Below are 25,254 nucleotides of genomic sequence, written 5' to 3'. Positions count from 1 at the left end.
GAGAAATTTTGAATAAATAGACGAATTTTTAAACATTTTTGTTTTATAAACTAAAAAAAATGGAACAAAATTTTTTAAGGTCTCATAATTTCTTCATTCTTTACGCAATTGTAACGAAACTTGAGGAAATTGTCATACCTAGCTGTTTTATTGAAACTGCCAATTTAGAGAAATTTAGAATAAACAGACGAATTTTCAGAAATTTTTGTTTTATGAACTAAAAAAAGTGAAACAAAATTTTTTAAGGCTTAAGTTTCTTTATTCTTTACGCGATTTTAACGAAAATTGAAGAAATTGTCACTCTTGCCTTAATATAAGTGCGAATTTAGAGGAATTTGGACCGAATTTTTGAGACCAGTCAAAATTTTTCCAAAAATTAGTAGATTAATAAAAATCACATGTTTTTTAGATGCAAAATTTGAAACTTGAAAATTGTCAAAAAAAATATTTTTCCAAATCTAAGTAGGTCGATTTCTCGCTTATTTTCGCAGCAAATCTAAACAATTGGTGCTCATTTTACGCAGAATCCAAAACTGAGCGACACTTTCACGTACGGCTATAAATATCTGAATTAGAAGCGTTTAAAGTCGCGGATAGTAATTTTAGTTTCCACATTTATAAACTTCGATAACTCCGAAACTAAGACAGATAAAAATACGGTTTTTACCACCGTTTTATTCAATTTTTTTTCTACTTAAAAAAATTCGAAAAAACTGAAGATTTTTTTCCTCAATATTTGAACATAAATATCTCTAGAACTATGACCGATACAAAGATGTGGTATTCACCATTGCTCTTTTGTCGATCAGAATCATATCTTACATATCCCTAAATTGAAATCCGAATTTATCGAAATAATTATTTATTTGATTTTTAAATTCGGTTAATAATCTCGTTTATTCGCGGAGCAAACTTAAATTGTCTGTGCTCATTTTACGCGTAATTTCATGCAGAATCCAAATATGTGCCATTTTTTAACGTAGTTCTGCACATAACTGAGTTAGAAGGGTTTAAACTTTCGGATAGTGAATTTTTTTAGCTCCAAAAATGGTGGATGCGCCGGGCAAAAACGTTAGGACTTTTAGTCTTATCCCATAATAGAAAAGACAGCATGGATAAAGCAGGCGCAACAGTGATGCCGATGATTGCACATCTTATCTTTGAGCTAATTATATTTTAAGTATTCCGAATTTCAAATCTAAAATTTTTCGAAAAAATAAATTTGCTAAAATCTGATTCGGTCGATATCTCGCTTCTTCGCGGAGCTAACTTACAATATTTATGCTCATTTTACGCAGAATTTCACGCAGAATCTAAATCATGTGCCATCTTTATCGTAGGCCTACACATAACTGAGCTAGAAGCGTTTAAAGTCTTAGATAATAATAAACTTTTAGTTTCCATATGTATAAACCTCGATAACTCCGAAACTAAGAGAGATAAAAAATTGCAGTTTTTACCAACGTTTTTCCCACGTTTTTTTACCTAAGAATCCGGTCTTAAAATTCCGTTTTATTTCAAATTATTTTTTTTTTCTCGAAAAAATTCGGAAAAATTGAAGATTTTTTCTCAATATTTGAACATAAATATCTCCGGAACTATGACCGATACAACGATGCGGTTTTCACCATCGCTTTTCTTGCTCTTTTGTCGATCAGAGTCATGTCTTACATATCCCTAAATAAAATATGAATTTCTCAAAAAAATTATTTATTCGATTTTTAAATTCGGTTGATATCTCGTTTATTCGCATAGGAAAGTAACAGTATTAGTACTCATTTTACGCAGAATTTCATGCAGAATCCAAAACTGTGCGAATTTTCCACGTACGTCAAAAACCAACCGAATTACAACCGTTTAAAGTTGCGGACTGCGAATTTTTAGTTTAGAAAAATGGTGAATGCGCCGGGCAAATGTTACGACTTTTAAACTTATTCCATAACACGCTAGATTGCAGGGATAAACCGGGTGCAACAGTGTTGCGAAGATACAATCGCACAAGTAAATGTTTTATAGCCGATGATTTCACAAACAGGTGGTTATGACAAGATCAGAGTTTCGAGAAGTATACATCAAACCGCCACTGTAAAATCGAGGTAGAACGTTCGAATTTTAATTTCCCCTTTTCTTCGAAAACTCGTCACCGCTGAAACACCCAAGAAACGCAACAAGTTGTAATGAGTGAGCCGAGGACCAGAGATCAAAGCAATAATTAGCAGCTCCTATAAATTTAAAATAATAGCCCCAACTGACACGAAAACGTGCGATGTCTACAATCGCTCGCCCAACTTTATGATTTTTGCCCCGCATCACTAATTCCATGAATGTTGTCTGCTTTGTTTGATGGCGTTTCCAGATGGTTTCCTACTTAACTAGTCTAATTAATTATGCAAAAGTAGAGTGTGACGGATTGCTCAACTCGTGTTTGCGTTCACCTGTCGCAAAAGTGTATAATTCGGGCTGTGCAATGGTGCCAACAAGGGAGTAGAAACTGAGTCGTTTCGTAGAGCGTCTCCATGAGAAATGCTCATAACATGCTGCCGTGCCTAATGTGATGTACTTTACGTTCGAGAATATAACGTAATGGTGGAAATCTCTGCTGATGGTCCACGAGAGGCCATAAACCCATCGTGGAGGCCGCATTTTGAAGATTTTAATTACCAGAGCCAAACTAATTGGGAAGAAATCTTGTGTTGTTTCTTTCAAGTGCTGATCAATAGCGGGCTGAAATTAGACTCTTTGAGACTTTGGTATAAATAGCTGGAATAATAAACTCGCTACTCCGACGAGACGTTGATTAATAAATCATAGAAAATGTTAAACAAGACAAAAAAAGTTATTTGGACCACCAGAAGAAGCGGGAGAATGAGGTAGAGCAAACAAAACGGAAATAAATTAACAGTCGAAAATAAATTGAGGAAGAAGCATGGTAAACAGATTCCGCTTACTTATTTGCAAGAATTTCGTTCTTTAATTTCAATGTTTACATTTTTGTGGTCGATTGTTGATGCTCGATCTTCAAGTTCAGCTCTGTGTATTTTTATTTCAACAGCTGTTTTTTTTGTCTCAGAGTTTATTTTCGACATGACAGTCAGTCAGTCGATGGAAAGCTCTGTGTTGACGAACAAAAGCTTCATGAGGATTCGGATCGTGTCGCCTGAAATTGTAATTCTTGGAAGTAACCAAAAAGAGGTGGCGTTTTTATTAGCATATCAATTTCACTTAGCCTGAGGACATCGTTTCTGACGTTGCATCCTTAATCAGGCGATTCTGGGTTATCGATTAGTCATCCTGCTTTTATAATATCTGTGTTTTGTATAAGAGTCACGTGTCGGCTTTGAGGTGGCGCGTCAAATGTGCCCGAATCCGAGCTAATATCTCAGCAGTGGCGCAAACCTGGCATTATTAAAAGTTGCAGTGTTTTTTAGAAAAGTAATTTTGGATTGTAGCGGTGGGTATAAATTTCGCTGTATCAAAACGAGGCGATTATTCTGCTTTGAGGCCACATTTGTTATCGTAATGGGGGCGCAAGGCATGCATAATGTGGCAAGTACACTCAAGTTCAAAAATCTTGCACCTGTTTATGAAACTATGATAAATATTAAAATTTAAATTGGAGCGTAATTAAACCTTTTTTAATCTTAGCTCAACAATGGAAGTTTCTAAAATCTGGATTTTTTGTTCTAAAATTTTGCACTTTAGCACTGTTGATGAAGACATTCTTAGAATAATTATCTCCCCAAATTTCATTGCTATAACTTGAAAACTAACAAAATTACAAATTTCAATAATCAAAAGTTAAATGAAATTTTCTAAAATCTGTTTTTTTTTGTTCTAAAATTTTGAAATTTGGCACAGTTATTGGACACTCTAGAAGTAATAACCTCTCCACATTTCATTGTCATAAATTCAAAACTAACAAAGACACGAATTTTTAGAAAAAAAAGTTGAAAATGTTTGCTTATCCGAAAATAAAATTTTCTAAAATTTGCATTTTTTGTTTTAAAATGTTGCACTTTGGCGCGGTTAATAATACTTTAAAGAAAATAAAATCACGAAATTTCATCTTAACTCAAAAACTAGAAAAAATACGAATTTTAGTAAAAAAAAGTAGAAAATATTTGGTTCGCCCTAAAATAAAATTTTCTAAAATTTGTGTTTTTTGTTCTTAAATTTTGCTCTTTTGCCCAGTTGATGAACACTTGAGAGAAAATAAGGTCGCAAATTTTTCTTTGTCATAACCTAAACACTAACAAAAATACTAATTTTAATAAACAAAGTTGATGAACACTTAAGAGCAAATAAGAGCACTAAATTGCATTGACATAACTCAAAAACTAACAAAGATACGAATTTTAATAAAAAAAGTTGAAAATATTTGGTTAGCCCTTAAATGAAATTTTCTAAAATCTGTATTTTTTGTTCTAAAATTTTTAAATTTGGCACATTTATTGGACACTTTAGAAGTAGTAACCTTCCCAAACTTTATTGTCATAAATTCAAAACTAGCAAAGATACAAATTGTAGTATAAAAATTTGAAAATTTTTGGCTTGTCCGAAAATAAAATTTTCTAAAATTTGTATTTTTTGTTCGAAAATTTTGCTCTTTTGCCCAGTTGATGAACACTTGAGAGAAAATAAGGTCGCAAATTTTTCTTTGTCATAACCTAAACACTAACAAAAATACGAATTTTAATAAACAAAGTTGAGTTTATTTGGTTTGTCCTATTATAAAATTTTCTAAAATGTCTAATTCTGGTTCTAAAATTAAACACTTTGGCACAGTCAGTGAACACTTAAAAAGTAGCAACCTCCCCAAATTTCATTGTCGAAACTTCAAAACCAACAAAGACACGTTTTTTTTTGATAAAACTGTTTTTAAAAAAATATTTATTTTTTGATTTTGGGTGTATAGAATATATTCGCGCCAGTGAAGTAGACATTGGTTTTCCACAAAGAAATACAATTTCTGGTTTTATTTAAAGTAGAGAGAGAGCAAGACTTTTGAACGTTAGTGTACTAATGTACTGGGCTTAAATTATAGCAAGTTCCACTTTTATTGAATTTAAATTTACAAAGCAATTTTCTCGGTGTTATTAACTTGTATAAAACAGGTTAATGCGAGCCCGTTTTCGCTGTTTTCTCAAAACGAAAGCCCTCTAATGTGGTTCTCCTACAACAATCCGATTTACTTACGCAAGCGTATGTAATAACTTTAACTAAAACCCTTTAAGTAGCGTGCTTGGTCGCACCTTGCCAGTGTATATCAATTTCCTGATGCTATTTAAGCCTTCCTGATGATACCCTTTAAGTGCCGCTAACCGCGAAATTACAGTCAATGGACACTTTTTGCCCCACATCCAAAGTGGCCGGTTTAGCATCTCATCTGCTTCCTTTCACTTCGGAATAAATAAATCCCACACCTACAGTTATTTAACTTTTGCTATTTAAAATCGCACTGACGCATTTCCACCTCTCGATTTTTTGCAATGATCCAGAAAGTTGCTCGAGCGGAAGCTTTTTTAAGCGAACGTCGGACAAGAACAACTCAAACAAAAGGAAACACTTCAACTCACACGGTGTCCTCCTTTGCGCCATTCCACTTTCGGAGAGTTATTTTGCTGGATGGCGACGAGGCAGAGTTGGGTTGTTTTTGATTTTTACACGAAGTAATGCTTAGATGCCACCCCCGCATTTCGCCCCGTATTAAAATGCACCCTCGTATGTCGTTCGTGTAATCAATCCCCGGTTCTATTTCGGTATCGTGCCATCGTAAAACCGGCAATATTCCCATTACAAAAACAATAAAAAATTTCTTTACACGAACGCGTACGGAAAAGGCAAGAAAACGAAAAGAGAACATTCCGGGATTGTAACCGCAAGACAGAGGCGGAGTGAGGACAAATGTTGGGGCTCTTAAAATGTCAAATGTCGTTCTTGTATCTTAGAGCATTGCAACTAGCAGATATTAATTATTTAACTGAAATAAAGTAGATTCGTTTCAGAAATAAAAAATTGGAAAACGTTTCTCTTTTTTTCTATGATTTTCTGACTCGAAATCAAGTCAAGAACTGTAATTTCTCGAAAAGTCATTGTTGTTACAAAAAACTAAGAAAATTACATTTTTGAACGAAGAAAGTACAAGTAGCAGTAAAAATCGGACTCGGTCAATAAAAATTTTCGATTTTCTTGTTTTTTTCGTTTTTTTGGCCACCACTCGTAGACTATTTAAGGCTGTTCTACCCCTCAACTAAAATTCGTGTTTTGAAAAATATGCAACCCAACATACTAACCATTTGACACATGCCAATCATCCATAAGGGTGAAAATCGTCTGTAAAATTAGCATATTTTCTAGCACAGTTCAGCAATAAACCAGGCAGATGAATTTGCCTTGCTTTGGAGTTTGTTTCCGACGTTTTCCCGATTTCGAAATATTATGTCTCTCGAAAATAATAAATGAAAAATAAAGAGAAATAATAAATGATGGCATCATCTAATAAACTTTATATTTCAAGTAAAAAATGTTTCGTTAAAAATGTGTACCATAACAATTTTATTTTCAAAATTACACTGTGCAACAAATTCAAATTAATTTTGAATGTGTTATGTAATCCAAACATACCCAAAGGACATCCTTCCCTCAAAACCGTCACAATTTTTAACATAAGTAGTTAAAACATAGAAAAGAGATTCTTTTTTTACTTATGATTTTAATGTATGTATGGTTATCAATATTTAAAATGCACATAAAAAAAAAGTAAAACTAAAAAAAATTATATGCGAACCAGAACTTGTTTAGCCGCCAACTTTGATACAATTTTTTTTCTCTTTATTACAAAAATCGTTTTTTTTTACAATAATTTTAAATTGATTGTATTTGACACTGTACAGATTTTTATTTTGGAAACAAAAATCTTTAAAACTTACAAAGTCATAAAATTTTACATTTAAAATTAAATATAAAATTTGGTGGTGACTTGCGGTTAACGGCATATGTTTCATCAAAAGGTGGGCTACCTATAGAACAGTTTTTTGGCTACTAAAACTTTGTCACGCAGTGTTTTAGTTGACAATAAATTTATATTAGTTCATCTTGTTATTTCATATGTTTCAACGAATGCGCGGGTATTTAATAATATAAATTCTACCAAATTTAAAAACGCCTATATGGGTATTTCCGAATAACAAAATATTACAGGTAGGTAAAGAACATGTTCTAGAGCTACAATCTTTTTTATAAAATTGAAAAACACTCGATCACGATTTTTTTTTTTCGATAAATCGCTTATGCCAAAGGTATTTTTACCATGGCAACGTAGAAGGTGGTGTGCGGTTGGGTCCTAATAATCTAAAAATTAGATGTAGAAGTTGTTTTTAAACGCGGAAAATGCAAGATTGTAAAAAAAATATTGTGTGTATTTCGAGCGCAAATTCAAATTGCCGTTCTCGAGAGGTTGGCGCGCAACTTTAGACTTTTTGTCTCTTTGAATCGGCAATGTAAATTTTTACGCTCTTAATACACAAATAGCTATTAATACTGGTGTATTAAACTTTAACACTAATTTATTTTTACTTTTTATACGTGGACGTCAAAAAACGCATCACGAAAAATTAAAAAATAACATATCTTGACATAACTAAATATTTCAAAAATTGAGAACACATGTCCACCTCAATAAATGTTTTCATCATTTTGGAAAAGTTTAAAAAGTTGGTACAGCAGCACAATTTGAGATATGTATAAAGAAATCATTGAAAATGTAAAATCATGTTTAGGGTAATTATTTTAACAAAGTTAGGGAAATTGCCAAAACACAGAAGTAACAATATAGAGCTATGCTGGTAGCTAAAAATCAGATAGTTACGGGAGCGCCAAAAAGCTTTCAATCGTCTAATCTTATTATTTTAACCTGACGGTCATGTATGGGAGACAACTCGGTGCTGACCTTTTTGGTCTTATGGCTACTTGAGAAAACATTCCACCCTGCCTGCGGCAAAGGACCAAATGGCCAAAGATGCAATAAATACGTAACAATCAATGTATGAAATACAATTAATCTGTTGTCCTTTATAGAGTCGATATCTCGCTCATTTTTGGGCCAAACCAGCGGTATTACGGCTCATTTTGAGCAGAATTTTACACAGATTCCAAATCCATAAAACATAAACAGCAACGTTTTGCGCCAGCGTATTTCTTGAGCCTTTTTCCTTTAGATTTCGTCCTCAAAAACCAAAAATTCGATGGTCGAGTTTGTCACCAAAAAAAATCTGATCGATGAACATTTTTGAATTCTTTGTTTTTTGGCTGCTACTCGTATACTATTTGATCTACTGATCTGAAATTTAGGCAGTTGATAGATCTCGAGCTGCTCTTTCGATTGACATATAACTCAAAGATATTAAATAGATTTTGGTCTACCTCTCGTTTATTTGTGAAGCAAACTCAAGTTATTTGTGCCCATTTAACGCAGAATCCAAAACTAGGCAGAATTTTTAACGAACCTCAATAAATAATTGAGTTTCTCCTATATTAAAAAGTTTCAAATTTTTTCTCTTTCACCCTATAGTTTTGAACTTGGGGGAGTCAAAAATTGTAATTGTAATTTTCCTTGGACACTGTTTAAATTTTCTAGATTTTTCCGACTGGAGAACCCTTATTGCATTTTCTTCAAATCTGATCTCGATTCTCATCAAATTTTAAAGATTTTCTATATTTTTTAGAGTCTCTGGTCAGTTTTAGCGTAACTTTACATCCTAAATAAATTCTGTTTAGGTTTGGTCGAAATCTTCTTAGATGATCTAGATTTTCTTTAGTTTTTCTCCACATTATGTCAAAATTTTCCAGATTCTTCTAGATTGAGCCGTCCATTTAAATTTTTCTTAGATTCCTTCAGCTTGTTTATATTGTCTTTGATTTCAATTCGATTTGCCTTAGATAGCTTTATAGATTCTCCTTATATGTTTCACATTATTTTATTATTTTCTATAAATTGTCTTGTTTTTCGTGCAAATTCCTTTCAATACCTCTTTAGCACAGAGTTATTTAATATTTCTGCGAAATTGGACCTTCGCGGCCCTCCGTCGAAGCCGCCCCTGCACGAGACCTTGACACGCCCGTAATTGAGCCGTACGCGAGGAAATTTGAAGGAAAAACACCTCCAGCTCATAACTCACGATATTTTAGTGTTGCGTGGAAACAACGTGAACACAAGTTTAGCGAATTGCATTAAATTTTTACAATACGCGCTTCGGTACGTGCAGCAAATATTTTCCACTCTGCTGATCGTCGACGTCTGTCTACAATAAATATCGAGGTTTATTCGGTGTTATGGAAGCGATATAGAAATTTTGCCAAATTGTGGGAAAATTATTAGGGGCGGCACTATAACGCTACATTTTCCTTTTTAGACAAGTTTCTGCATGGGCGCTCGCTGCATGCTCTAGCATTCCAGATCTGTTTACAGTGATTCGCTCCAAAATTAAATCAGCTTCTGCATGGGTGCGCGACTTTTGTCATCATTAGAACTAGGAAATCGATCGGAGAAGTCGTCGCGATGTTGTTAATTTTGGCTTTTTCCGACATTTTTCAACTCGTTTATCGACAATCTCGGGATGGAAAGAACAGATCGCGGAATTTATGATGCGCGGTTTATTTTAAAATCAAATTTAGATTGGAGAAACCTGGATCTCTTCAGTCCGAGTGTATTTCCTCTAATTATTTATTCGCGATTTCAACACAGTGCGCTCAATTACAATTTCGACAGCAGTCATAAAGCATAGTGTGGATCATAACAAACTTGGAAGATTTACATATAAATTGAATCCCACACGAAACTAAAAAACCTGATTTTGTGGGAATTGATGGATGCACTACGCAATCTAGTTCGCACGTAAAAATAACTCGGCAGTTTTTAGCACCCGCAATTAATTTTCTTGTCGGATCGGTAAAATTGGCTCTATAATTTTGTAACTTGCTGCAGTTAGTAACCCTGTCAAGTTTAGTAACTTCCATAAAAGTCATAGTTGTAACATTACAACAACTAAAGTTACAACTTAAAGCAAAAAAAACACAAAATTTTTGGTTCGTTTTTAAAATAAAATTAGTAAAAGCAGTGATTTTTGTTTTATGTATTTGCAACTTGGTACAATTGGTAATCTTGTCAAAAATAGTAACTTCCCTCAAGGTGATCGTGGTAACAACTACCAACTACCAAAGTTACAGCTTTAACAAAAAAAAAAATTAAAAATTGTTGGTTCGGCCCAAAATAAAAATTCGCAAAAACTGTAATTTTTGCTCTATAATTTTTAAACTTGGTGCAGATGGTAGTCCTAGTAACTTGCCTAAAAGCCATCGTTGTAACATTACAACTCCTAAAGTTACAGCTTTAAAAAAAGGAAATTTCTGGATCATCCCTAAAATAAAATTCGTAAAATCCGTGACTTTTGCTCTACAATTTTGTAACTTGGTGCACTTAATAATCCTGTTAAGAATAGTAACTCACCTAAAAGCCATCGTTGTAACATTACAACTACTAAAGTTACAGCAAAAAACAAAAACAAAAGAAAATTTTTGAATCGACCTTAAAATAAAATTCGTAAAATCTGTAATTTTTTCTCCATAATTTTGTAACTTGGTGCAGTTGGTAGTCCTAGTAACTTGCCTAAAAGCCATCGTTGTAACATTACAACTACTAAAGTTACAGCAAAAAACAAAAACAAAAGAAAATTTTTGAATCGACCCTAAAATAAAATTCGTAAAATCTGTAATTTTTGCTCTATAATTTTGTAACTTGGTACAGTTGGTAGTTCAGTCAAGAATAGTAACTCTCCTAAAAGCCATCGTTGTAACATTACAACTACCAAAGTTACATCTTAAAACAAAAAAAAGAGAAAATTTTTGAGTAAATTTTTAGATCATCCCTAAAACAAAATTTGTAAAATCTGTAATTTTTGATCCACAGTTTTGTAAGTGGGTGCATTTACTAATCCGCTGAAGAATAGTAACTCACCTAAACACCAACATTACAACTACCAAAGTTACGGCAAATAAATACGGTGAAATAATGAGCGCCGGACTTGTTTCCTATCGGTTGATTACAATGGTCATTTGTCAAATAAATCAAACCGCGCGATCGCATCTGATTGATCTGCAACGGTATAAAAACGCGAATCTGCAAAATTAAAATCTGAAGCGACTTGGTAATAAAGTGAAATGTAGTCTGGAGATTTCGGAATTCTTTCTGTAAAAATAATCTTTCATGTCCTGCGCGCAACAAAGCCCCGAAACGCATGTTTGATAAAGGAGTGAAACGAAATCCTATCAACAGGAATCCTCTTTCTGCCTCTAAGCCACGCGGAAAATGTAATTTTCTATTGCCTCAAGTTTTGTTCCATTTTATTCCCCGTACGAAAAGCCCTAGTTTTGGAATAATTAACCTGATAAACTCGCTTTTGAGCACCGAAAGAAAAATTCTTGCGATATGACGGTCAGGCAGTCTCTAAATAAAGCTCGCTTTTATTACGGTTTGATTAGATTGACACAAGTCCTGATTTAATTCCGACATTCCTAAACTTCGGACACTCCGTATTTTTCGATTGATTGAGCGCCAATGTAGCGAAAATGCTTTGTTTTCTGGTATTGCTTCGGAGTGGTGGATGCCCTAAATAACACTTTCGATGCTGAGCGGTGCTGGCAGTAAATTAATAACGACAATACTAATAACAGAACCGTTACTTGTCACGGACCGAGTTTTTGTGTGTGTGATTTCTTTTATTTTGGGCCATAACGAGCCAATAGCGCCATTCGTTTTCCGGGAATATGGGACGCGTTCAAGAACACATTCCTGTCTAATAGTTACGCGCAAATTATTGGTTCGTCTCAAATAAAACGATTGCAAAATGTGTCTCTTTGCTATGTGATTTTGTAATTTGCTGCCACAAATTGTAACTTTCCTAAATTACAGTTTTAAATAAAAAAAAATAATTATTTTATTCCTAGATAAAATTTGTCAAATCTGTGACTTTTGCTCTAGTATATTTGGTAACATGCTGGAGTTAGTAATCCTGTCAAGTACAGTCACTTCTCTAAAAGTCCTAGTTGTAACGCTACAATTACTAAAGTTACAACTTGAAACAAAAAAAAAGGACATTTGTTTTATGTATTTATTTGTAACTTGATACAGTTGGTAACCTTGTCAAAAATAGTAACTTCTCTCAAGATGATCGTTGTAACATTGCAAGTACCAAAGTTACAGCTTGAACAAAAAAAACATAAATTTTTGATTCGAACCAAAATAAAAATTCGTAAGATCTGTAACATTTGCATTATACTTTTGAAACTTGGTGCATTTAGTAATCTTGTCAATAGTAGTAACTCCCCTTAAAATCATCGTTGTAACATTACAACTACCAAAATTACAGCAATAAACAAAAAAAGAAGTAAATTTTAGGCTCGTTCCAAAAAAACCATTCGTAAAATCTGCGTTTCCTGCTCCATAATTTTATAACTTGGTGCAGTAAGTAATCCTGTCAAGATTAGTAACTCTCCTAAAAGTCATCGTTGTAACATTACAACTACCAAAGTAGTAGCTTAACAAAAAAAATTGATTCGGCCCAAAATAAAGATTCGTAAAATCTATAACTTGTGCTCTAGAATTTTGAAACTTGGTACATTAAGTAATCTTGTCAGCAGTAGTAACGCCGCTGAAAATAATCGTTGTAACATTACAACTACCAAAATTACAGCAATAAACAAAAAAAAAGTGAATTTTAGGCTCATTCCAAAAATAAAATTCGTAAAATCTGTATTTTTTTCTCTATAATTTTGTAACTTGGTGCATTTAGTAATCCTGTCAATCATAGTAACTCGCCTAAAAGCCATCGTTGTAAAATTACAGTTAACTAAGTTACAGCTTTAAACAAAGATAAGAGTACATTTTCGAGTAAATTTTTGGAACGTACCTAAAAGAAAATTCGTAAAATCTGCGTTTTCTGCTCCATAATTTTATAACTTGGTGCAGTAAGTAATCCTGTCAAGATTAGTAACTCTCCTAAAAGTCATCGTTGTAACATTACAACTACCAAAGTTTCAGCTTAACAAAAAAAAATTGATTCGGCCCAAAATAAAGATTCGTAAAATCTATAACTTGCGCTCTAGAATTTTGAAACTTGGTACATTAAGTAATCTTGTCAGCAGTAGTAACGCCCCTGAAAATAATCGTTGTAACATTACAACTACCAAAATTACAGCAATAAATAAAAAAAGAAGTAAATTTTAGGCTTGTTCCAAAAAAAAAATTCGTAAAATCTGTACTTTTTTCTCTATAATTTTGTAACTTGGTGCATTTAGTAATCCTGTCAATCATAGTAACTCGCCTAAAAGCCATCGTTGTAAAATTACAGTTAACTAAGTTACAGCTTTAAACAAAGATAAGAGTACATTTTCGAGTAAATTTTTGGAACGTCCCTAAAAGAAAATTCGTAAAATCTGCGTTTTCTGCTCCATAATTTTATAACTTGGTGCAGTAAGTAATCCTGTCAAGATTAGTAACTCTCCTAAAAGTCATCGTTGTAACATTACAAATACCAAAGTTTCAGCTTAACAAAAAAAAATTGATTCGGCCCAAAATAAAGATTCGTAAAATCTATAACTTGTGCTCTAGAATTTTGAGACTTGGTACATTAAGTAATCTTGTCAGCAGTAGTAACGCCCCTGAAAATAATCGTTGTAACATTACAACTACCAAAATTACAGCAATAAATAAAAAAAGAAGTAAATTTTAGGCTTGTTCCAAAAAAAAAATTCGTAAAATCTGTACTTTTTTCTCTATAATTTTGTAACTTGGTGCATTTAGTAATCCTGTCAATCATAGTAACTCGCCTAAAAGCCATCGTTGTAAAATTACAGTTAACTAAGTTACAGCTTTAAACAAAGATAAGAGTACATTTTCGAGTAAATTTTTGGAACGTTCCTAAAAGAAAATTCGTAAAATCTGCGTTTTCTGCTCCATAATTTTATAACTTGGTGCAGTAAGTAATCCTGTCAAGATTAGTAACTCTCCTAAAAGTCATCGTTGTAACATTACAACTACCAAAGTTACAGCTTGACAAAAAAAATTGATTTGGCCCAAAATAAAGATTCGTAAAATCTATAACTTGTGCTCTAGAATTTTGAAACTTGGTACATTAAGTAATCTTGTCAGCAATAGTAACGCCGCTGAAAATAATCGTTGTAACATTACAACTACCAAAATTACAGCAATAAACAAAAAAAAAGTGAATTTTAGGCTCATTCCAAAAATAAAATTCGTAAAATCTGTATTTTTTTCTCTATAATTTTGTAACTTGGTGCATTTAGTAATCCTGTCAATCATAGTAACTCGCCTAAAAGCCATCGTTGTAAAATTACAGTTAACTAAGTTACAGCTTTAAACAAAGATAAGAGTACATTTTCGAGTAAATTTTTGGAACGTCCCTAAAAGAAAATTCGTAAAATCTGCGTTTTCTGCTCCATAATTTTATAACTTGGTGCAGTAAGTAATCCTGTCAAGATTAGTAACTCTCCTAAAAGTCATCGTTGTAACATTACAACTACCAAAGTTACAGCTTGACAAAAAAAATTGATTCGGCCCAAAATAAAGATTCGTAAAATCTATAACTTGTGCTCTAGAATTTTGAAACTTGGTACATTAAGTAATCTTATCAGCAGTAGTAACGCCCTTGAAAATAATCGTTGTAACATTACAACTACCAAAATTACAGCAATAAATAAAAAAAGAAGTAAATTTTAGGCCCGTTCCAAAAAAAAATTCGTAAAATCTGTACTTTTTTCTCTATAATTTTGTAACTTGGTGCATTTAGAAATCCGCTCAATCATAGTAACTCGCCTAAAATCCATCGTTGTAAAATTACAGTTAACTAAGTTACAGCTTAAATTACAGCAATAAATAAAAAAAGAAATAAATTTTAGGCTCGTTCCAAAAAAAAATTCGTAAAATCTGTACTTTTTTCTCTATAATTTTGTAACTTGGTGCATTTAGTAATCCTGTCAATCATAGTAACTCGCCTAAAAGCCATCGTTGTAAAATTACAGTTAACTAAGTTACAGCTTTAAACAAAGATAAGAGTACATTTTCGAGTAAATTTTTGGAACGTCCCTAAAAGAAAATTCGTAAAATCTGCGTTTTCTGCTCCATAATTTTGTAACTTGGTGCAGTAAGTAATCCTGTCAAGATTAGTAACTCCCCTAAAAGTCATCGTTGTAACATTACAACTACCAAAGTTACAGCTTGACAAAAAAAATTGATTCGGCCCAAAATAAAGATTCGTAAAATCTATAACTTGTGCTCTAGAATTTTGAGACTTGGTACATTAAGTAATCTTGTCAGCAGTAGTAACGCCCCTGAAAATAATCGTTGTAACATTACAACTACCAAAATTACAGCAATAAATAAAAAAAGAAGTAAATTTTAGGCTTGTTCCAAAAAAAAAATTCGTAAAATCTGTACTTTTTTCTCTATAATTTTGTAACTTGGTGCATTTAGTAATCCTGTCAATCATAGTAACCCGCCTAAAAGCCATCATTGTAAAATTATCGAGTAAATTTTTGAAACGTCCCTAAAATAAAATTCGTAAAATCTGCGAGTTTTCCTATATAATTTTGAAATTTAGCACATTTAAAAAACTACTTATTCATCAATAACTTAATGAATTCTTAAAGATCTTCGTATTTATTGGTTTGTTTTATTTGTTTTCCACCAATATGGGAAGCGTTCAAGAGCACATTCCTGTCTAATAGTTAAGCGCAGGATAAACATCACGAAGCGAACCTGGAATAGTTCCCTAAATAAATAAAATAACAATGAAATGTGTTTATGATGTTTGGAAAGTATTCCGGAGAGATAATCGCGTCAAAGAGGGTTTCCCCGACAAAATGAATATCTGGTAAACACGCTTGGAAAAGCCGATATCTCACACCGCGAAAAACTGCCCACTAGTGCAGCTCAAACTTAAATCTCATCAAAAGCAAATGAATCAAAAACAGGCCTGCACTCCCCCAGGAGCCCTAAATAGAATCCAACAAAAGAACCCGCTTCACTTGTCTGCGTAATGCGAAATTATACACTCCCCGTCTGGGATTTACCTCCTTTAATCAAATCACAAAATTCCCCCCTCATCAATCATAATCGAGTTGCTAAACAAAGTTTTACGTTGGTTGCAACTCCCACGACATCGGCAGTAAATAACATTGTTAATAAGAAGTTGGAAAAAGTCCCCCGAAAGCGAGTGCGCCCCTGAACATGTTAATATGAGCTATCTTGCAATTTATCGGGGGAAATTTACATACAAGTCTCGTGTGATGAAATATATTTCATGGCTAATTTGAAGGATAAATAAGCAACTACCCCCACATAAATTCGTGATATTTGCTCCGTTTTCTGCAGCGGTCGTGGCCTAAATTCCGGTTTGAATGGGATTTGATTGTGGAAATAATGATTCTTTGATTACTCCAGGCTTCACTTTCTTGTCGGGCGCGGCTTTTACAATTGTCGTTTTTAATTAGTTACAACAAAAAATCCATTAGAAAGGAATTAAATTCGGACCCGGCGCCTCCACCATTTTTGATAAGCGCGTATTTGCTCACATTTTCGGTTTAGTTTATTTTTCTCGTATTTACATACATAAAAGCCGACGTAAAGTGCACGGCAAATATTTTACGCCCTGAAATCAAACCGAAAATATTCACAACTAAGACGAGCTATTATAAACAGTTATTCTTCTGCAGAGAGATGAGGCCGTTTGTTTGCGCTCCGATCACAGATTATTGTTTTAATACCCATAAATTCCCAATGAGAGTGCATCGAAACCAGATTTCCAAACATTATTTATTAATAAATGATCGCGTCGGTCGTTCAACTCCCCACTGAACGTTTTCGATATAACTTATGCAAAAACAATTTCCTTTAAACTGTTAAGCTGCCAAATTTAATACAATTTCACCTTGACCGTTCCCACATTATTTTCGCCGGACATATTTTCAATTATCTCGGAAAGTTGGACCCATAAATATTTTCGTTCGCTCCCGAATCGATAACGTTTATTTTGACGTTTTCTGGGTGCCGATACAAACGTCATTCGCGATTCTGGAGAGTAGTTCTGACACTATTTGCTTCAATAAATTTCAATCAGTAAAACTGCACAAACACACAACACCCTCGAGGAGCTGAAAGTAAAAAGACAGCCGTCGGCGCTCGCAGAAGTTCCTCAGAGGTTCCCGCTGTGTTTGTAATTGCATAACTGGTTAGATTTATTCTAACTCAATAGAAACTTTGTTTACACTTGTACGTTGATAAAACTCCGCCAGCTCTTCGCAGATGCGAAAAATGGTGGATGCGGCGACCCACTTTTGAGTTTCCCGAGGCGTTTACATGGGCATTGTCCCCCGAAAAGTGCTGTAAGTCAGCGGGCAAACGTCCCAGAATCAGCGGCATACGATCCAATAAAATTCAAAACCAATCTGGGGCCAGACAGATATATGCAAACCCCAATACGCAGCCCCGCGTCTAAATCAGGCCCATGCAAAATGTAAACAAGATTCCACACCGGAGATTGTGACAGTAAAAACTTGCAAATCTGGCCTGGGCGCCAAATTGGATGCTCCCAGAGGTAAAACAAGTAGAAGTTATTGGTTTGGAAATTTGGGACATCATCAGATAGCAAATGAAACGATCAATCGTGTGCGCGGCTTAATGACTTCCCTCCAGAGATAGTGTTGCAAACAAAACGGGAATGCTAATCTGCTTAAAAATTCTGCACGAGAGGCATAAATCTCCTGCAATCCGACCAGATTAAAATCTTACCAGCAAAAATTGATTAAAAGTTCAGCTATTAAACCCACCGCAGCTGCAGCTTGATCGTTATCCATAAAATCGAGATATTAAGAATTTTTCGTACCAACCTCGCATATTTACGATACTTGGATACGAGTTCGAAACAATGCAAATTTTGATGAGCTCTCTGATGAAGACGGTAAGCGCCAGAGTCGACATAAGCTCCAATAAAACACTCGAGTATTCTTTATTAAAGCGCAAACTTTGGGGGAAACACACGTATTTCGAACAGTTCGAATTAGACGATTTTTCTCTTACATAACACCACAGCAAAAATTTTACTGATTTTCAAAATATATTTATTTTTCGATCAGAAATTTTACAATTTGGCACAGTTAGAAGCTGCTTATTTCTTGAAATTTCATCATTTTAGCTTTGATTTCAAAAATTTTGGCAATCTAGGCATTTAAAACGTGTGTTTATAACACTAAATATTCAAGTTTTAAGATGATAAAAAAATATATAAAAGTTTTTGGCTGGCTTTAAAAATAAAAATTTGTAGAAAAAAATTTATATTTGGTACAGACATTAAACAATGCAATGATAGTAATCTCTCCAAATTTCATTGCCCTAGCATCAAAACTTCAAATATTACAGATTTGAATGGAAAATATTAGAAATTTTTGACTCGTTTTAAAAATATCAATTTTTAAAATCCGTCCCTGTTGCTGAAAAATTTTGAAATTTAGTACAGACAATTAACAATGCAAATGTAGAAATCTCTCCGAATTTCATTGCCTCATGACAGAATTTTCGAAAATTTTTAGAAATTTTCAGTTTCGTATCGACGTCAACCGCAAATTAACCAAAGCAGCAGCAGTTTATGTTCTGAGACCTCATTTTCCACATTAGCATTTCCACTACGAATTTTACTACGTTATCGATACTACGGCTATTTTTACCACCGCTCTGTATTAATTCATGGTCGCGTACTCCCCCATCGATTTTTCCACGTTTAAATTTTGGATGAAACCTCCACATTCTCCCTTTTTCAAACCTCATAATTCCGCTCCCTTGCATTAGTGCATTCCCAGGTCAGCAACTCATTAAACAAAATTAATTATAACCTGCCCATATAAACTTAATTTGAAAATAATTGCACATTTAGTGCACGTCAAATTGCAGTTGCACAAAGGAGTAACCACAGTCCTTTGTAGCAATCGATGGCAAATCTCCCAACTCTTAGAGAAAATGCAAATTCTTGAAGTAACAGCTTGAGTTGTTACTTTAACAAAATGACTTGGTGATGAGCAGGTGCTGCAGTATCTTACCTCTGTTATTGTTAAGCGCCAAGTTACTGCTAATATTGACACAGATGAACGTGTTGTTATGTTTAGTGAACACAATTATTGCTACCAGACGTAGAGGGAAACTCACCCGCGTCTCAAGAGAGACGTCCAAGTTAAAATTTTATTGAACACGTTCGCAATGGTTATCGTAAAAAACAGTGTCCTTGTGCTTTGTTTACACAAAAAACGGCTGCGTTTTCTAGTTCTGTGAACGCATGAAATTACCGTAAAAGCAAGTGTTCATTAGCTGAAAAATCGCGTGTCGTTTAATACTTTTATTACCCTGCATAATTATAATATTAGCAGATACGCTTGGAAGTTGCTCGCAACAAAAGCGGAAAATGTAATGGAGTCGCCCAGCAGAATTTATGTGGCCGCAGATAAAAACCCGCAATAAATTAGAAACATGAAATTGAAAATTAAAACATTGATAACATGATTCAGACTTTCAACTATTGTGCACATTTTCCGACGGTGGCTAGGGGAGATCGGAGCGCAGGTTTTTTCTTTGAAGTCTGTTACTTAAACTACATTTGCATAGTTTATTGTTTGTAAAAAATTTCAATTTTATTGAATAACTGGAACGGAATTTTGAAATTTTCATTTTAAAAACGAGCCCAAAATTTCCAATATTTTTCTTTCAAACCTGTAATGTTCGTGGTTTTGATGCTAAGGCAAAGAAATTTGGAAGGATTTCTAGATTTGCGTTGTTTATTGTTTGTACTAAATTTCAAATTTTTTTAACAACAGGAACGGATTTTAGAAATTTTCTTTTTTTGAACAAGTCAAAAATTACCAATATTTTCCATTCAAATTAGTAGTTGTCGTAGTTTTGACGCTAAGGTAATGAAATTTGGAGGAATTTCTACACTTGCATTGTTTATTGCTTGCGCTAAATTTCAAATATTCTTAACTACAGGGACGGATTTTATAAATTTTTCATTTTTTAAACGAGCCTAAAATTGCCAATATTTACCATTTCAACATGCAATGTTTGTAGTTTTGATGCTAGAGCAATGAAATTTAGAGACATTTCTACATTTGCATTGTTTATTATCTGTTCTAAATTTCAAATTGTTTCATCTACAAGGACGGATTTTAGAAATTTTTACTTTTAAAATGAGTTAAAAATTTCCAATATTTTCCATTCGAATCAGTGGTGATCGTAGTTTTGACGCTAAGGCAATGAAATTTGTTGAGATTCCTACATTTGCATTGTTTATTGCTTGCCCTAAATTTCAAATTTTTTCAGCAACAGGGACGGATTTTAGAAATTTTTATTTTTAAAACGAGCCCAAAATTTCCAATTTTTTCCATTCGAACCTGTAATGTTCGTAGTTTTGATGCCAAGGCAATGAAATTTGGAGAAATTTCTACATTTGCATTGTTTATTATCTGTTCTAATTTTCAAATTGTTTTCTCCACAGGGACGGATTTTAGAAATTTTTACTTTTAAAATGAGTTAAAAATTTCCAATATTTTCCATTCGAATCAGTGGTGGTCGTAGTTTTGACGCTAAGGCAATGAAATTTGTTGAGATTTCTACATTTGCATTGTTTATTGCTTGCACTAAATTTCAATTTTTTTTAACAGGGATGGATTTTAGAAATTTTTCATTTTTAAAACGAGCTCAAAATTTTCAATTTTTTCCATTCGAACCTGTAATGTTCGTAGTTTTGATGCCAGAGCAATAAAATTTAGAGAGATTTCTACATTTGCATTGCTCATTATCTGTACTAAATTTCAATTTTTTTTAACAACAAGGACGGATTTTAAAATTTTTTATTTTTAAAACGTGCCTAAAATTTCCAATATTTCCCATTTGAATATGCAGTGTTCGTAGTTTTGATGGTAGGGCATTGAAATTTTGACAGATTTCTACACTTGCATTGATTATTGCTTGCCCTAATTTTCAAATTTTTTCAGCAAGAGGGACGGATTTTAGAAATTTTTATTTTTAAAACGAGCCCAAAATTTCCAATTTTTTCCATTCGAACCTGTAATGTTCGTAGTTTTGACGCCAGGGCAATGAAATTTGGAGAGATTTCTACATTTGCATTGTTTATTATCTGTTCTAATTTTCAAATTGTTTTATCCACAGGGACGGATTTTAGAAATTTTTACTTTTAAAATGAGTTAAAAATTTCCAATATTTTCCATTCGAATCAGTGGTGGTCGTAGTTTTGACGCTAAGGCAATGAAATTTGTTGAGATTTCTACATTTGCATTGTTTATTGCTTGCACTAAATTTCAATTTTTTTTAACAGGGATGGATTTTAGAAATTTTTCATTTTTAAAACGAGCTCAAAATTTTCAATTTTTTCCATTCGAACCTGTAATGTTCGTAGTTTTGATGCCAGAGCAATAAAATTTAGAGAGATTTCTACATTTGCATTGCTTATTATCTGTACTAAATTTCAATTTTTTTTAACAGGGACGGATTTTAAAAAATTTTATTTTTAAAACGTGCCTAAAATTTCCAATATTTCCCATTTGAATATGCAGTGTTCGTAGTTTTGATGGTAGGGTATTGAAATTTTGAGAGATTTCTACACTTGCATTGATTATTGCTTGCCCTAAATTTCAAATTTTTCCAGCAACAGGGACGGATTTTAGAAATTTTTATTTTTAAAACGAGCCCAAAATTTTCAATATTTTCCATTCGAACCTGTACTGGTCGTAGTTTTGAGGCTAGGGCAATGAAATTTAGAGAGAATTCTATACACCGTGGTCCACGAGTGATAATGAGCCTGACCAAACTCAAACTGCAACTCAACATACATTTTCATAGCTGTCGTAGATATTTGAAATAAACGTCAAAGTTGACAAATTTTTCAGAACAATCTACTCACGCTATTATGCCTTTAATTTATGAAGACTGCTAAGTTTTGGCATTGCTTTTTCCTGGTTAACGTTTCGTCGGAGGAGATGCCATTCCACATGCGATTAGAAACTGTCTTGAGTGAAAGGATTTGTCAAAACTCTGACAGCTGTCTTGTTGTAAATATAAATTTGGCAACGAATGCTATGAAAATGTATTTTGGGTTGCAGTTTGAATTCGGTCAGGCTCATTATCGCTCATAGGCTCATACTCGTGGACCACGGTGTATTTGCATTGATTATTGTCTGTACTGAATTTCAATTTTTTTTAACAACAGGGACGGATTTTGGAAATTTTCATTTTTAAAACGATCCCAAAATTACCCATATTTTCCATTCGAACCTGTAATGTTCGTAATTTTGATGCTAGGGCAATGAAATTTGGAGAGTTTTGTAAATTTGCATTGTTTTAAAGTTGTAATTTAAAATGATGAAGAAAAACGCAATTTTCGGAACAATATAATTCACTTCACATAGCAAACCTTTTATGCACAATGTGCCAACTTACCCAGTGCAACATTCTGGCGCATCTCCACTGAGAATCGGTGAAATTGTGTCTCCGCCCCGCGTCTAACGTATGAAATAGTGGCGATTTTTTCAACGTAAATTCCTCCACAATGCGGCATTGTTTCGATACCCCCTGGCGAATATATCAGGCTTTGTTTCGTAATTTTCACATGAATAAAAGAGTAGAATGCTCGAGCGCGATGCTGATAATATGGGGAAGTGTAAGAGCAAATTTGTACCATTTGTTCCATTGAAAATTTAAAATGTTTTGCTGTCGTTGTTGTTGATGTTTAGTATTGATGAAATGTAAATTTATTCTACACAGCCCTCGGGGCAAAGTAAATGAATGCTGTTAAATAATTTATATGAGAGGTTAACTTGGGCGGTACAACTTCATAGTTTGAAATTTTATTAGTCGGAATGTATCACCGAAATCTTGTAAAAACTGTCAAGTCACATCGTCCTGTCAAATTAAAATCGTCCCAAAAGCGTCCCTCGTAAAGTTTACTTGTCCCTTTCGAGTTATAGATCTTTTATCGGTGTCGCCTCGAGTTTACAACTTTAAACAGGACAGTAATTGCACGCCACAAAACGAACTCTCTTCTAATTTCATTTTAAATCCACTTCTATTCGAGTTTGATAATATCGAAGCGAATTCGTCAGCCTACGATTCTTAAAACTTTTCCGAAGAACACGAGGCGATTTGAACGGAAATTTCAAACCAGTTTTAATAAATTGATGTGAAAACATGAAGACGTTTTCTACGATATGAGAATTAATCGTGTTTTGAGGATTTGCCCGCTGCTACAGCAGGAAATGACATTATTTAAGGATCAGCAGTCTTTCTTTTTCTGCTGAGCGATGCTGCGGAATTTAATATTCGACGCAGCAGGTACTTCTTTTGCCAATAACGAAAGAGTTGCAAGCGGGGATTCGGGTCAAGAGCTAATTACTTGCAGGACGATGGCTTGTTTCTTAGTTTGCTTTCATCTAAAGTCCTGGTGCAAATTAGGTCCTCCCACAGTGACGACTATTCTACCACCACCTATATCTCCGGCAGGAAATGAGCACGAAAATTTATAGTCGATTTCCGATTTCTCGAATTCAATTTCATTAGTAACTGCACGTCTGAGACAGATTAAGGCAGTTTTTCGTCGTATCGCCGCATTGTAATTCTTTGAGTTTGCGGTGCGACCAGAATATTTCCATCGTTAAAACAGCATTTCCATTAAAAAGCGTTCTATGTCCTGATCGCAATCAGGCGGAATATGTTTTTCGATTAATTTTCTGCCGTGTTAATTAAAACGGCGAATGAAGAGCAAGCACGGGCGAGAATTCATTTTTGTCGATTATAGAAACCTCGACGAAGATACAACGGATCGAAAGAGGAGCCCAAAATCTATAAACTAGCCAAATTCGAGACCGATTGGACAAAAACCAAAAATTGAAAATTTTTATCGATTGAGTCGGATTTTTTTTTCGTTCTTGAAACCTTTTTTCTAAAGTAAAATGAGCCGAGGAATGGCGCAAACGGTTGCTCAATATTTTTAATAGTTATCGAGATACAGGGTGATTTTTTAAAAACGACAGGCGTTGTAGAATTTTTATTTATAAACCGATTTCAAAAATTTTAAAAACAGATTAAATGGTTTTAAATTTCCTATAAACTGATAATTTTAAAATTTTTCTAAATGTCTTGGTATTTTTTGGGCGATACTCAACTTTCTTATTTTAAATTGACACCCATATTTTTTTTTCATAATTTAGAAGATACTAATTTTCTTGATTCAGAAATGTGTAATATGTTCTACTTTTACAAAAAATATTAAAAAAAATATATCAAAAATGAAAAAATTTAGGCAATAAAAGTTAATAAAATCTAGGTGCGTGGTGTCAAATAACACAATATCGTTATTGTAATGTCAAAAAGCAGCAAATAACAGAAAGAACAAGTTTTCTTTCAACAAGATGGGGCTACACCTTACAATGCACAATGCATTTCTCGTAGGTATCAATTGTACAAAAAAAACGGGATGGCGTTTCAACAGTATTTTAATTAAATTAGGTAGTTGTTTTTTCTGATTTGTAATTATTATTGTCTTTTGTTATTAATAATTAAAAAAAAATGCTGATCCTTTCTGTTATTTGCTGCTTTTTGACATTACAATAACGGCATTCTTTTATTTGACACCATGCACCTAGATTTAATTAACTTTTATTGCTTATTTTTTTTCAATTTTGATAATTTTTTAAAAAATATTTTTGGTTAAAAGTAGAACATATTACACATTTCTAAATCAAGAAAATTAATATCTTCCAAATTATGGAAAAAAAATATGGGTTCCAATTTAAAATAAGAAAGTTGAGTATCGCCCAAAAGATAATAAGACATTTAGAAAAATTTTAAAATCATCAGTTTATAGTAAATTAAAAACCATTTAATTTGTTTTTAAAATTTTTGAAATCGGTTCATAAATAAAAATTCTACAACGCCTGCCGTTTTAAAAAAATCAGCTTTAAAAATTAGGAAAAATGAAAATCAACTATCCATAACTCAGTTATTTGTTGTCAGATCTGAATTTCAGTGGCAGATTTGGAATCTGCGGAAAATTCTGTGTACACCCATGTATTGTGTGATTCATTAAATTTCCATTCGCAGTTGGCTTTGAAAAAAAATTCATGTCGTAA

The 25,254-nt window shown here is 33.3% G+C and overlaps 1 protein-coding gene across 7 annotated transcripts in view; it reads right to left on the bottom strand.

The window, feature by feature from the left end:
* Positions 1-25,254, bottom strand: part of kug (FAT atypical cadherin kugelei) — a 273,159-nt gene that overhangs the window by 162,576 nt on the left and 85,329 nt on the right. The window lies entirely within an intron of this gene.

Source organism: Gnatocerus cornutus, chromosome 6, assembly GCF_029298725.1.
Source record: "Gnatocerus cornutus isolate USDA-ARS CGAHR chromosome 6, icGnaCorn1.1, whole genome shotgun sequence".
Classification (NCBI taxonomy): domain Eukaryota; kingdom Metazoa; phylum Arthropoda; class Insecta; order Coleoptera; family Tenebrionidae; genus Gnatocerus; species Gnatocerus cornutus.
This window is presented reverse-complemented; position numbering and strand designations above follow the sequence as displayed.